Here is a 15,871-nt window from a genome sequence, read left to right as displayed (position 1 = left end):
TGGGGCTGAAGCCCGTTACCAAGTAATTCGTGATGGACACCCAACCTATGTAAAAGGAGATCCTTGGAATTAGGTTGAATGGGTAGAAATGAATCACTAGATGACTTAGGAAACTCACTATCATTTGTGTCTCATTTCAGATGCCAGGGTAAGATAGTGCTCATTGCAGTTTGAAGAGATTGAGCATGAGGCTCTTAATCAGTTAGGAATAGTGTGAGTAGTGCAAACTAATAACTGACCTAAGTGAGTGTGAAGTGTGGCCACTTATAAGAGAGATCTAGGGCTGACTTTCTAAAACACTCATGATCCCAAGAAGGGAACAAGGCCAAAATGTTCCAAAACAAAAGAACCACTAAAGAACTGGTGAATTGAGTTGGTTGGCCAATTAGGTAGTTACGACAAAAAGGAAAGGTTGAAGGAGTTTGACTCTACCCGTACTCTGTAACATAGCCTGTCATACCTAAGTGTTGATTGAAGTTCAAAAGACATCACCATGATTACTTTTCTCATTGCGATGCTTAAATTGTTCGATCTTCTTGTAATTTTGAATATTGTGGGGGATTGTTGGAGGGAGATTCAAATTTTCAAGAATCTCTCTCCTCCCTCTTGTTTTTTGTCTTTTCCTCTTCCCACCCTAAAGTGCATGGAAAGACTCCCTGTCCCACATTGCTTGGGAAAGGAGTGAAGTTGAGTATATTTGTAGCTTTGCTCTCTCTATGGGTAGGGACCCATAGGAGGAGAGCACTATAGATATTCCATGCATGTGAGGTGGGGTTGGGGGTGCTTTTCACGTGCAAGCTGAGCCGAGCCGAGCTGGGCCGGGTTGGGTCAGGTTGGGTCGGGGCATGGGCATGGGTGCGGGTGCAGGTACACGCGATGTACCGAATCATTTTGTTTTAACCGAATTAAACTTTTCAATTTTTAAAATTGTGTTTTTTAAATCAAAATGTTTTCGTGTCTCTTCTTCCTCCTTGCGCCTCTTTGAACAGGTGCACTATTCTGAAGAGGCTCCTGTATGAAAGGACACATCTGTGTCCATTCAAGTCTGAGAGCACTCTATAAGAAAAGTGTTGGCTGACCCAGTCTAGACACACCATTTTTCGACATTCTTTTCTATCTTCTCTGTGAAATCTGAGCATTAATCTCCTATGGTTCTTGGAGGTCTAGTAAGTGAGTGCACGCCTACCAGAAGCATGTGGGCTATTTTATGTTGGCGACCGATTTGCAATCACCCGGCTGCACCGTAGGGGGCAAATGCGGTTTTAGGGAGAGTGACCAAGTGCCACGACTCAGCCCTCCTTATCCCTGCAATTCCCAATTCCAAGTTTCTGCATCAACATCACAACACTACAACTTCGGTTTGGAAAGCGATTACCGATAAGTTCCATTCTGCCTCTTTATTATTTTACAACAAAAACAAAAACTAACAAATTTAGAAACTTGTAAGAGACTATAGCTAGCACCGAAAACCCAACGACTGTGTTGACTGGCTCTACATGTCTCATAAGAAAAGTATTCTATTCTCTCACAACTAAATAAGAACCGTGTCTCAATGTGTTTTCTCTCTCTGAAAAAACAAAAAAAAAGCTAAAAAAAATAGAATGTGCAACTGCATTTTACTATCAAATAAATTACTATTTTACAATTTTGATTTGTTGCCTTGTTTGGTAATTTACTAAAATTTAATTACAAAAGGAAAGTTAATAAGTTTAATATTAATTTAATTTTAAATAAAAACTGATATAACTTCTGTTAATTAATTTTCAAAAATTTTTGTAATAAACAATTAAATATAATTATCAATAAATTACAATTAGTTTTCAATAAATATTATTAGTATGGGTAAAACATAAAGACCTCCCCTATGGTTTCTGATAATCATAAAAACCTTCCATGAGGTATCATTTTAACAAAAACCTCCCCTATAGTTTTGACAAAATCTATGGTTACCTCCCTTCCATCCTTGTCTCAGTTCATTACCAAAAATAAACATTATTATCTCAATACCATAGACTTAAAAGTTACAAAGTTGCCCTTACTACTTGTTAGGGCACCTATCAATGTGATCAAAAGGCCAGATCTACCCTTTTAGACTTCACTCAATTATAATGAGTTTATTAAATGAAATTACTTTACTCTTTTTAGTATCACCTAGGATTTTTTTAGTTAAAATATTAAAAGCTTTTTGGAAGTATTTTAGTAAATATCCATCTGAATCGATAGACATAAGGAGAAATGAGTATTTTCAGAAACCTAATGCATTAGACCAATGCTTTTTGGCTAAGACAATGAAAGAAGGGAGGTAAGCTATTGGATTTTTCAAAACTACAAGGGAGTTTTTTTGTTAAAATCAAACTTCAAGTGAGGTTTTTAAATTTTACCCTATTAATAAATTGACTATTTACTAAATAATTAGTATATAATTACTGTAAATATAATCACTTTAAAAATTTTAACAATTATTTAAATATTATAATGAAATTATGTAATAACTTTAAAATATTTAGTGAAAACACAAAAAATAATTATAATATATTTAATAATATTTGATAATACGAATATAAAACATAAATAATTTAAAAAATAATTAAATAATATTGTAAATATATAATTTTTAAATGTTTTAAATTTCAAAAAAAATTAATAACTAAATCATATTTTAAACATTAGTTAAAAACTTAAAATTAATTATAATAGATTTAATAATATTCGATAATAAGAATATAAAATGTAAATAATTGAAACAAATTTAAATATTATTGAAATAAATGAAAATATATTCAATAACTTAGAGGTACTAAAGCTTTTTATTAGTTATTTATTGTATTTTTGCTATAAATTTATTTTCAATAATTGTGTATTTTTGCTATAAATTTTTAACAATTATTGGAGATAAAACTATTGTTATTTGTTAGAGATTATACTACTAATTTAACTGAAATTAGGAGTGTTCACTAGGTTGTAAATTGTTTGGCCAATCAAACTAATCTAGTTGGGTTACGGAGTTGGTCATTCAAAACTCACCGACCATTAGTCAAAACTGGCCAACTTGAGTTTGTGTGTGTGTATGTGTGCAAATACATAATTTATCAATAAATAGTGTATAATTATGCCTTACATCTAAGAAATGTATTTTTTACATTTTATTTATACTTTAAAATTCAGATTTTAATTTTTTATTTATAAAAAATGTCAAAATTTACGATTTGAGGCCAAACAATGTTTCTTTCACAAAAATAGCAGGATAAAGCACCCATGACACCTTGGAATGCATAGATCTGGAAAAGCTATCCAAAATAAGAAAAAAAGATCACCTCAATCAAACATCAAAGAGCAAAGTTATGGCCTCTAAAAGTTTGCTCATACATTAAGTGTGCAAATCGCAACCCCATGATAAGGCTGATTGGGTCAATGGTTGAACCGTCCAGGTTGGGCAGTTTTTGACTGAAGGGTGGGTTTCCATAAAAATGAATCTAGAATCAAGGTCAAGTGGCAGCTCAAATGGTTCAATTGGCTAGGTCAATAGTGGGTTGAAAAACACTAGTATCAGCTTGGGTTGGTTTTCGATTTGGTTGTTGATTCAAAAGATTTAAACTTAAAAAATTAAATTTAAATTTCAAAAAATTACAATGACAATATTAAAAATTAAATTTATAATTTATATTTTATAATATAAAATATTTTAGACTAAGAAATATGGGAATTTTCCCACTTTCCTATATTAAAATTATATTTGAAATATAAAATATAAATAATTATTAATTATTTTAAATCTTAAAATATAACAATTGTCTACTCTGATGATGCGGGGCGCTGTTGCACCACTGTAGCCACGTCAGCAACTCCTAATATTTCGGTTGTAACCACCTGATCTTCCATACAGGCCAGTAGAATTGTATTGAGTGTCTCATCATTGTTGTAACGGTCTGAAACTGCCTATGATTATAAATCATTGAATAATGAGAAGCGGGATATCAGAATTTTCCTCATCATTGGTCATCTATCTAGTCACGCTTCTGGCCATCCCCTTTGAGCGGTGTTCTCACCATAGCTCGGGGAAACTCAAAGCTCTCTCCTCGGTAACGGGAAGAGGTTCTCAACATCTTGGTATCAGAGCTATCGAACCCCTAGGTAACCTAAATACTGGCAATGGAGGATCGCGTAGGGAGCCTGGAAAAATCCCGTGAGGAGATGCACATGAAGTTCTCTGAGATGATGGAGCGTCTAGATTACACCGCTTCTCGATTGGATCAACAAAAAGAATCTCATCACCGGTCATCCACTGGTAGGGGCTTCGGAAAGGAGATGGAGAGTTCGGGACCAGTAGGAAGGTGGAGTTGCCAAAGTTTGGAGGCATCCAATAGTACTTCCACTCGCAAGAAGTACCGAAGGAGAACTAGGTTGCAGTAGCGAGCCCTGGGTTTGAAGGATAAGCAATGGAATGGTATAACTAGTACAAGGATCATCAGCCCGAACCCACATGGCGCCAATTTGTAGCTGCCCTAGATGATCGATTCAATGGGCCCCAGGGGAACAACCATGTGGGGCATTTGGCGAAGCTCTCTCAGACCTCCACCGTTCATGAATATATGGAGGAATTCCAAAGGATTTCTAGTCGAGTGAAGGGGTTGAATGAAGAATCTCTAGTTGGATGCTTCATCTTGGTCTCAAGACAGAGGTTCGGGAAAGGGTGGAAAAGTTTGAGATGGTGACTTTAGCTAGAGTCTTCCACCTGGCGTTGTTAAAGGAGGAAGAGTGGGCAGCCCAAAGACGGACAGTCAGGCCGAAGCAATCACGCTCCCATCCCACACTGACGAGTGACCCTCAGGTGAACAAGTCGTCACCAAGGAGGCTTTCGAAGATTTGTTGACTCACACCAACAGAAATGAAGAAGAGGAGGGAGAAAGGGTCGTGCTACAACTGTGAGGAGTGCTATATCCTTGGCCACTGGTGCAATGTACAAAAGCTGTTGTGGATTAATTGAGAAGCGAAGGAGGAGGAAGGATATGACTCGGGTCAGACCATGGAAGAAGAATAACCAGAGACAACCCCAACATCTCCCTGCATGCTATCTTTGGAGTTGATACCCCACAGACTATGTGCTTACATGGGACGGTAGGGACACTTTCGGTAACCATCCTTGTGGACTCGGGATCCTCACACAACTTCATGGACCCAAGGGTGGCGACAAAGGTGAGGGTGGCACTAAGTTCCGACACCAGGTTAGTAACATTGGCAAACAGAGATCAAGTGGCCAGGCAGGGTCATTGCGATAGAGTCCTTATCTGAACACAAGGGGCCGAGATCACTACAGACTTCTTCCTATTATCGTTGCCAGGATTGGATGCCATTCTTGGAGTCCAATAGCTTCGGACTTTGTGGCCAGTCACATTGGACTTCAACAGCCTTTCCCTAGAATACCAAGACCAAGCTAGTACCCACCTCCTGCATGGCCACCGACCTCCTGAACTGAGAACAGTAGATGAAGACCGAATGGAGAAGCAGAGGAGCATGTCAAGCATCTCTGATTATTCTGGTCTTTCTGGACAACATACTGAGAACAGCCTTTCAAGCGCTCATGCACGAGGTCTTTCGAGAGTTTCTGAAGAAGTTTATTCTGGTCTTTCTGGACAACATACTAGTTTATAGCCGATCAACAAAGGAGCATGTTAAGCATCTCCGATTAGTTCTAGAAACTCTAAAGGCTCACAGATTGCATGCCAAAAGAAGTAAATGTTGCTTCAGGGTTGACAGGTTGAGCTCCCTCATACATATTATCCCATCCAGTGGGATGGAGGTGGATCCCAGCAAAATCGAACGTATGGTGAAATGGCCTAGGCCCAAATCCCCTATAGAACTCAGAGGATTCTTGGGCCTCACAGGGTACTACTGGAAGTTCGTCCAAGATTATGGGAAACTTGCTCGACCACTAACCGGGTTGCTCAAAAAGGGAGCTTGGTATTGGAACCTAGAAGAAGAGGATGCCTTCCAAAAGCTAAAAGAAGCCATGACATCCACTCCCGTGCTGACATTACTGGATTTCAATTCTCCCTTCGTGCTAGAATGTGATGCATCAGGAACTGGCATTGGTGCCATTCTATGCCAACAAGGGAGATCGATAGCCTTCTCTAGTCAGGTGCTAAACCCGACCAATGCAGCCAGATCCACATATGATAAGGAACTATTAGTAGTTGTAACGGCTATCCAACGGTGGCGACAGTAATTCCTGGGACAGCAGTTTGTAGTTAAGAAAGATCATCAGAGCTTGGGGTACTTGCTCAAACAGAGGATCACCACTCCCTACCAACAACGGATCCTCAGCAAAATCATGGGGTTTGATTTCACATTGCAATATAAGAAAGGTCGAGAGAATGCCACTGCTGATGCACTGCCCCACTGTGTTGAAGGGGAACTACAGGCCATCTCAAGCTTGTCACCGAAGTGGGTGGAAGAGTTGCGCCAGGAACAGGAACAAGGCGAATGGGTGAAGGGGCTGGTAGAGAAGATCAAACAAGGACAGCTTTCCAGCATGAAGTATACCTAGAAGAATGGACTAGTGTGGCGAAGGGGACGTGTGGTTCTCGGTCCGGTCTCTGACTATCACTGGAAATTATTTGCAGAAGCCCACTCAAGTCCCCTAGGAGGACATGTCGACTACCACAAAACAATGCAGCAACTAGGGAGGACCTAATTATAGAAGGGGTATTGCCGACAAGTGTGCTAGTGGATCCGCGAGTACGATACGTGCCAGCGGAACAAGAGTGAAAACATCCCCACTCCGGAACTACTGCAGCCTCTGCCGATACCAGAGTATGTTTGGAGAGATCTGCTGATGGATTTCATCGGTGGGTTACTGCTTTCTAACATGAAGTCGACTATCATGGTGGTGGTAGACCGATTAACCAAATATAGCCATTTTGTGGCTCTATCACAATGGCCCAAGAAGTCGCTCACGCGTTCATGGAGCACATCTTCAAACTTCATGGAATGCCAAGAAGTATAGTGAGCAACAAGGGTCTAGTCTTCACTGGAAATTTTTTGAAGGAACTATTCCGTCTACAGGGGACACAGCTACAGATGAGTTTGAACTACCATAGCTAGTCGAATGGGAAAACTGAGGTGGTAAACCGGACCTTGGAGGCATATTTGCATTGTTTTGCTGGACAAATCCCACAAACTTGGACCAAATGGTTGCCCCTGGCAGAATGGTGGTATAACACCTCACACCATTCTGCCATCCACACCACCCCGTTTCAAGCAGTCTACAGGAGTCCCCCTCCCAATCTTCTCACTTACATTCTGGGAACCACCAAAGTACAAGCAATAGATGAAGAGTTGAAAGACAGGGAGACAACATTAATGAAGCTCAAAGAGAACTTGGCTCGAGCACAGGAAAGATCGAATGAAGAAGCAAGGTAGGAGATGAAGTCTTCTTGAGGTAGTCGGCATGGTAAAATAGGGGAACCATGTAGTTATTGAAATTCTGGTGTAGTGGGAAGGAACGAGCTCGACCAGTGCCACTTGAGAAGCTCTCAGCCAGATGCAATGTCATTATCCGTCAACACGCCTCGAGGACAAGGCATTTTTCGAGGAGGAGGGGATGATGTGGGGCGCTACCGTACCACTGTAGCCACGTCAGCTGCTCCAAATATTCCGCTCTAACCACCTGATCTTCTGTACAGGCCATTAGAATTATATTGAGTGTCTCATCATTATTGTAACGGTCTCAGACCACCTATGATTATAAATCATTGAATAATGAGAAGCAGGATATTAGAATTTGCCTCATCATTGGTCTTCTATCTGGTCATGCTTATGGCCATCCCGTTTGAACGGTGCTCTCACCATAGCTTAGGGAAACTCGAAGCTCTCTCCCTGGCAACGGGAAGAGGTTATCAACATCTTATGCATTTCTTTTTTTATTAATCAAGAGAATAAAAGAGGGGCTACACACAACGGGGGGCTGCATGCCCAAAAATCAAAAATAGGAATAACAATTAAAACTTTAGGGATGAAGGTAGAAGAAACAACATTTGAAAGAGCAAAGTTTGCAAGCCAATCTATAGATTAATTGCCTTCCTGATAGATGTGACAATACTCCACTGGACTTTCCATCCTCTCGACCAAAGACGAGAAACCTTCAATAGTAGTTTTCAATCTCCAAGGGGGCTCTACGCTCTTTTTCAAATAGTTGATAACTAGTTTCAAATCTCTCTCTATGATCATTTTCTTGTAGTTGAAGTTGAAGGCAACATTGTGAACTTCCCAAGCGGCCCACGCTTTAGCTAAATTAATGGATGAGGAACCAACTTTGTATGCTTTGCAATCTGAAATCTGACCAGTATGATCTCTAGCTAAACAAGCTATAGTGCATTGACCATTGATGCATGAGGCATCAAAATTGATCTTGATTTGATCCTAGTTCAGACATGTCCATCTAACCAAGGTTTTTAAAATCGACCTGGAGAATGAACCGATCAAGGGTCCGATTCTTGAGTCGAACAGTCCGACCATTTGAACCGAACGGTCAGCCCATTCTGACAAAAAAAATAAAAAAATTAAAAAAATAAAAAATGGTCAAAACTATTGAACGGTTCAAATGGTTCAACCGCCTGGGTCAGCGATTTATTGACCAAATCAATGTTTCCTTGCAAAAATCCGGTTTTGGGAAAAAATGAAACCGATCACCTGACCGGTTCTCAGTTTTTCTAGTATGGTCTAGTTTTGAAAACCATGCATCTAACTAGTAAATATTGTTTCGCATTAACTTCATTCAAATTGATCTTGATATTAGACATTTATTCTAAAAAATCATTCCTACACTGCAAGAAAAATGATTTTTAGCGGCAGTCTTAAAAACTGCCGCTGAATGTTTTACTGGCAATCGGCAAACTGCCGCTAAAACAATTGTCTTTAAAAGTTCTAACGGCAGTTTTCCCGACTGCCGGTAAAACTTAAAATCTGCCACTAGTTATAGTTTTAGCGGCAGTCATGATTGCCAGTATAGAGATGCACCGACTGCCGCTAAAACTATTATATATATGTTTTTTCACACCTACCCAAATAACCTGAAATTCGTTCAAAATAACCTGTAATTATTTTTAATTACTAAACAAGATTTTAATTTGCTTCAAATAACCCATTTTATATTCAATCATCCAAATTGAAATGAAATACAAAAAAAAAATACAAATTCCATTAATTCATTCATTCATTCTTACAAATACAAATTTCGTCCAATTATTCTTAAAAATGGACCCTCTGAAGCAAATTGTTCTCAGTCTCAATGTTTCTATCTTTGTACAAATACAATGTTTCAGATCACAAATACAAATTTCGCTCATTCAAAAAACTTTAACTCCAAGTAGGATTTCAGATCATCGTCAGTTTCAATGTTTCAATCCAGCTTGTAGAACCTCCAGTAGTTTGACATCATGAGAAATCAATAGCCAGACCAAATTACTTAGACCGGTGCCTCCTGAGCTTCCTCCTCTTCCACTGCTTGGGGCTTGATCATGCAACTCTGGGCCTCCTTGCTTTTGCCACACAAGAGAATAGAGACCAATAATCACAAGAACAGATCCCAATACGCTGTCCATTGCAGTTGCAAAAAAACAAGATTAGACTGTGCAATAGAGATAAATATGGAATCAGTAATTTCAATGGAACTGTGGATCCAGGCCTAACCTTCCGAGGTTTAGTTGCTCATGTAGAATAAAGAAATCAATTATGGCTACAATTATCTGAATGAGTGGGCTGAATGCTGAAGTAAAGAGGGGGGGGGGACCTTTTCTTTACACACCATGACATCCCCACAAAGCTTAATCCTGATCCCATTATTCCCTGAGACAGCCAAGGCTTTTCATTCAGATTCATATTCCAATTCAAGTTTAGTGATCAGGAGAAAGTAACAGTGCATTAATAGTTAGTCTATAATTTGAAGCATTCGGGTTGAGCTTGGGCCCAGGCCAGGCTCGGGTTGGTCAATAAACCGCTGCAACCTGCAAGGTGGTTAAATGCTTGAGTTGTGCCTCGTTTAAAAAGGGTCCCTGTTATCACTAGGCCTGATTCAGAAAAATCAGAAATCAGATGATAGACACTACCAGACAGGGGAAGGGTATATATAGCTAGCCCTAGGTTGGTCACTTATTTAGGGCCCCATTGGGAGGGCTGAAGCCTGAAGCCTTTGATAGAACGGCTTTGGACTTTAGAGAAGCCACTCAAAGAAGCTTAAATGCAAAGCCGTTTTCTCAGCTGTAGGACAGCAAAATTGGGTTTCCCGGAATTTTCACCCAACACTGTTTATACTTTATAGGCTGTCCTGGTGGGGCCCTCGCCCTACCTTGTGAAGCCAAAAGCCTCCCTATGATTTCCTAAAAATCTGCAGTTGCCTCCTTTCCATCTTTGTTCAAGTAAAGCAGACTCCAAAGTTAGGAAATTACACTTACAACTTATTAGGATACCTCTCAATATAATTCAAAATATCAGATTTATCCTTTTAAACTTCACCAGACCTAACGTTTTTTTAGAGTAAAATCACTTTATTCTTTGGGAGTTTTGGACTGCCACCTAACTTAGAGATTTTTTTAATTAAAGGTGAAAAAAATCTTTTGGAGGTATTTTAGTAAATATCTATCACACTCAAGATTCTTTTTAATCCATCCATGATAATAAAAAAAAAGGAAAATAACTGGTTTTTTTCAATACTATAGAGGAGATTTTTATGATTGTTAGAAACCTCAAGGGAGGTTTTTACCCATATGGGCCCCTGAACTAGCACAGCCCAGCTAGTGCAGACCGGTCCAACTTTTTGCAGGGCCCAGAAACTTTACCCATATGGGCCCCTGAACTAGCACAGCCCAGCCAAAGTCTGCCCTCAACTGACAAGCCAATACCCGACTAGAGCCCACTTTATGTGGTTTGTCATCTATTGTATTGTTCTATATATGTTCATTTCTTCAAAAAGAGCCTTAAACTGAACTGCATTATTCAGATACTGTAGATGGGGATAGAGGGTACTTCATATAATGTTTCATAGATCATATAACATTTATACACTCCAAAGTTTTTTTTTTTTTTGTTTCAGAAATCATTATTTTAATTGTTTGAAAACATGGATTATTTTCTGCCACAATTATTTTGATCAGAGTCAGCTGGTGAAAGAACCGTGCGAGCACTGATTCCATTGCAAAGTACAATTCCATCTCAATCTTCTCTGCCAAAGAACTTCAGAGTCAGCTGGTGAAAGAACCGTGCGAGCACTGATTCCATTGCAAAATACAGTTCCATCTCAATCTTCTCTGCCAAAGAGCTCCAGAGGGTTACCAACACCGAGATCCTACTCCATGTTTATGAATATGCCGGTTCCAACGGATTTCTCTTGGATCATACCGTCCATATGAACATCAAACCTTCTATTCTCTTATATGAACAATATGTTCCCAGGCTATATTCGAATACTTGATTCCCTCCGTAAGACAAGTGCCGAATGGGCATACCTAGATGCTGAATATTGGCCATGTTTGGTTTATTGGTTTGGGCCTCATTTTGGGCAAAAGTGAATAATTAGAGTGTTTTGTTATAAAATTCTTGTCATAGGCATCAATCTCTTTAGAATAAAAAATCAATCTATAGGACAAAAATTGAGGTATTCTGCAAAGTGAAAAATAATTATATCCCATCTTGCTCATTTTTATTCTTTAAAGATACTGCAGCCATAAATCACTGGCCTAGGTCTACAAAACCATCACCACCATAAATGTTTACTGGCGGACTGCTATAGAAAATTATGCCAACAGGCATGGACCACTGGCTATCCATTGTTAAACATCTATGCTGATGATTTTGGAGACCTAGGCCAATGGTTTTTGACTGTTAGCACAGTTTCTTTCTTTCTTTCTTTATTTTTTTTAAGAATGAAAATGAACAACATAGGGCACTTTCCAGTTTGAAAATGATTCAGTTTTTATGAAAAAAGTGTTTGGTTCATAGCAATATTTCTCATTCTATCCATTCTTGATCATCTTAGAATTTCACTCGGGTAAGAATGAGATTAGAACCAAACATGGCCTATATTTCCAGAAGGTTAATGCAGAAGAGTAATGTGTATAACTTTGGTGTATTCTTGGAATAAGAGGCTCTGTTGTATCCCACACAGCCTTTATTATTAAGACCACTTGAAGAAAAAAGAATTTATCAACTAGATTGTGTTTGGTATCATTGTCACTTTTACTTGCAATGTTTTAGGTTTGTCAATACAAATTTTATAATGATATATTTTTTTTTTACCACAAATGCTTTAAGTTATCAATACAACATTCGGTATCATTGTTTTTTATCAAAAACATATCAAATTTGGTGTTTTACTATAAATGCCAGCACTTGATCCAATGCTTATATTTTTTTAGTGGAAGTGGTTATTTGATGTGATGCGACAAGACAATTTTTCAAAAATTTTATATTAATCAAAACAAAACGTTAATTACAAGTAAAAGTGATAATGGTACCAAATATAACCTTAATTACAATGCCATTTCTGATGAAGCAATTTTTTATTTAATTTTGAAGACCAAATCTCTTAGAAGAGGGGAACAAGAACAAGCAAAGCTTTCATTGAGATGCACCAAACTAAACCTAGAAGAAAGGCCAATGAAGAACGAAGTAGCACCAGAGCTCCAAATGATCAGAAAATTCCGATTTCTTAACAAGGGTATAGAAAGTTTCTGCTCTTAATTTCAAGATTAAATACAGAAGTGAGACAGTTTTTAATCATTTATTTCAAGAAAAATCTAAACGATGAACTTGTTTAATATAATGTTGAACTCGTTCCATCATTCTTTTCTGTTTTTTTTTTATGAGAGAGAAAAGAAAAACAAAGAATCATAAAGGACGAAAAAACAAAAAGAAGCAAGAGAATCCAAGAGCCATGGCACATTAAACGTCCACCATTCTTTTTTTTCTTTTTTGCATAGATCACATCCATCATTCTTGTAAATAAGAACCATACATCTTTTATGACTCCATCTTTTATAAATGGGTCATTTGCTAAAACACCCCCTATAGTTTCAAGGATTTACTTAAATCTATTATAGCTTTCATTTTATTAAAACACCCCTATGATTTGCAACCTATATACTTAATCAATCTTTCACTAAGATTTGTTTCTTTTTCTATCTAAAGGTAGCAACATGATCACCTAAATTGAGTGAAAAGTGTAAAAAAGCACAAACCCATTATTGTTTATTCCAAAAGTACCTCTAACACCTTTTTTCCTATGGAGAACAAAATTGACTAAATAGAGCCAAATAGAGTTATTATTTTATTGGAAGGGTTAGAATCCAAATTATGGATGGCCAAACTAGGTTTTATGGCTAGTTGAATTTCAAAAATTTTCTAATCCAATCCGGGAATCACTTTTTCAAAGATTTTGAAATCTGAAATTTTGGGATCGATCTTGCACTAAACCAAACCAGATTTAAACTAAAATTAAAACTAATTGTACCTGATATGAAGTCCACAAATGCAGTTCCTAGATTGGTAGTTCACACCCAAAATGATTCCCAAAACCGGCCTCCAACTAAAGATGACACAGTGAATGAGAAGCCGATTTAGTAATACTGTTTTTTACAAAACTACAACCCAATTGCCTTGGATTGACTGGGATTTTTGAGTATGATTTTCCCAACATTTTTTTTGCAAAAACACAATGGGAAAGTTGGTAAAAATCAATTCTTTTAGTGCCTAGGTCGAACTAGGGTTTCTGGACGAGAAGAGAGAAGTGGAGAGAGCAAGAGAGAGAAGAGAACAAGTTCTATTCGCCCCCACCCTCATAATCCCTTTTTATGGAGCATTGTCCCAATCTAATTAGGAGATTATCCAAATTTGATTTGGATCTAGACTCTTTTAAGAGTTAAGCATTATCCTCTTAAAAGGATAGGTGCTCCATACTAAAAACCATGTCTAGTTTTGACCCAATTCACATGACAACTTGATAGCTTAACCAATCTCATTAGTAATGGGCCTTTAGCCTATTTTCTTCAAAGGCTCGTGTCTCTAGGTGTTGCATTGCCACTTTAGGCCTGATATTGTATAGCGTAAGACCTTACAAAGGTCTCACATAAGTTCATAAGGGTTTAGCCCCACCTCTAAAACAGGTTACACCAAATTCACTTCTCAGGGCAATGAAACCCTGAGCCAATTAGCATGGGCTTATTTTGGGTCCAACATTTACACCTAAATGATCATTGGATTCATCCACCCTAAGAGACCAAAGGATAATAAACTTATGTGAGATAAAACCCATTAAGTAATCAATCCAGTAATAGTCTCTTATACTTAACTTCTCGGCCCATAATCATCAAAACATTGCCCATAAGGAAAGATCTCTCCCCTGATTGCAAGATACAATGTTACACTCTTTGTTCGGATGAATTCAATAATTAATATATTTTACAAACCTTTTTCATAAAATAGTAATACAATAATATATGAATATATTTTACAAAACCATACTTCAATCACAAATAAAATCCACTATTGACAATTTAGATTTCCATTAGAGAGCCTGATATTCACTTTGTGGGATCTAAAGCCCACAACATAGTGAAATAGGAAAGTTTTGAGTTTGAATCCCCATGACTCAACCTATCCAAGAGAGCATTTTGAGACCCTAAAGCTCTTCTTGGGTTAGAACTTCTAGATATTCTTTATGAAATGTGGTTTCAATTTCCCTCATAAGTTAGAAATTGAAATGGTTTTGAAACTTGGTAATTTTTTTAGAAGGAAAAAGCTGCCAAAGTAGAGACATGACTAAGGTTACGTTTGATTGCAGTAGAATTTTGGTGTAAATGTAGGGGAGTGCAAAAGGGTCGAGTATAATAAATTTTGGTTTACTTTTATTTCATATTTGACTTTGCTTTATTTGTTTGTGAGAAGTAAAATGAAATGACCTCCACATTAAATGAAAGAGAGTGGAGATAGGATTGAGGCCTTGTTTGTTTTTTAATAGACTAAAAGACTTATACCTCCTTTGAGTTTTATGTTAAATACTAAGATCTCCCCTCTATTTTCAAAATGGACTAATACCTCCCCTAATATGTGATGTCATTAGACACAAACCACCCCTTCGGTAAGAATCCGTTAAAATCCAATTGCATGCGACCTCTTATGTGTCTATTTTAAAAGAACCCAACATTATCCTTTTAATTGCCACTAATATGCCTAAAACTTCATTGGACAAATACCTCCCCTCACAAATGTTTTTACCTTTACCATGCTAATACTAGTTATCTGTAAATTAAAGCGACGTCTGTTCTTCTTCAGGGATATTGGCTAATGGGTGCTTGTCATTATCCTAACTGGTTTTCAGTTTTGCAAAGTCTCATCATAAAACTATACTGGCAACCTAATATTTCAGCGTTAATTGGGATTTTAATTAGTTAGTGTGGAAAGATATTCAAGTTCCATTTTTTCTTTTTCTCCTATTGTGATTTCATGTGATCAGGAGCTGAACTAATTCATTCTTCAAAACGTACATAAGTTGCTTCAATGCAGGCTTGCATCTACCCAAACCTCAATTACATAGAGAGGACAACCATTCACACTTTGATGGGAGGACTTATCTCTTAATTTTCTTCTCCACATCTTTGGAACCCCATATGCAAGTGTTGTTCAAGCTAGAATTCAAATATCATCCACTGTCAAGCCATATTAAAGAGGAAAGAAAAGAAATTGTGGGAATTAGTCCAAAAATAAAAATGATGATTTCCTTAAGATACTTTTGTCAGTGAAGTGAGTTTTGTTTTGGATTCTCTACCAGGGGGCTATGGAACTCATTCTCTGTTGATAGCCATGGTACTGAAGTTTCTAGCTC

The sequence above is a fragment of the Nelumbo nucifera genome, chromosome 5, assembly GCF_055504915.1.
Source record: "Nelumbo nucifera cultivar China Antique chromosome 5, China Antique-T2T, whole genome shotgun sequence".
NCBI lineage: Eukaryota > Viridiplantae > Streptophyta > Magnoliopsida > Proteales > Nelumbonaceae > Nelumbo > Nelumbo nucifera.
The sequence above is the reverse complement of the archived record's forward strand: the minus strand, read 5'-3'. Positions refer to the sequence as shown.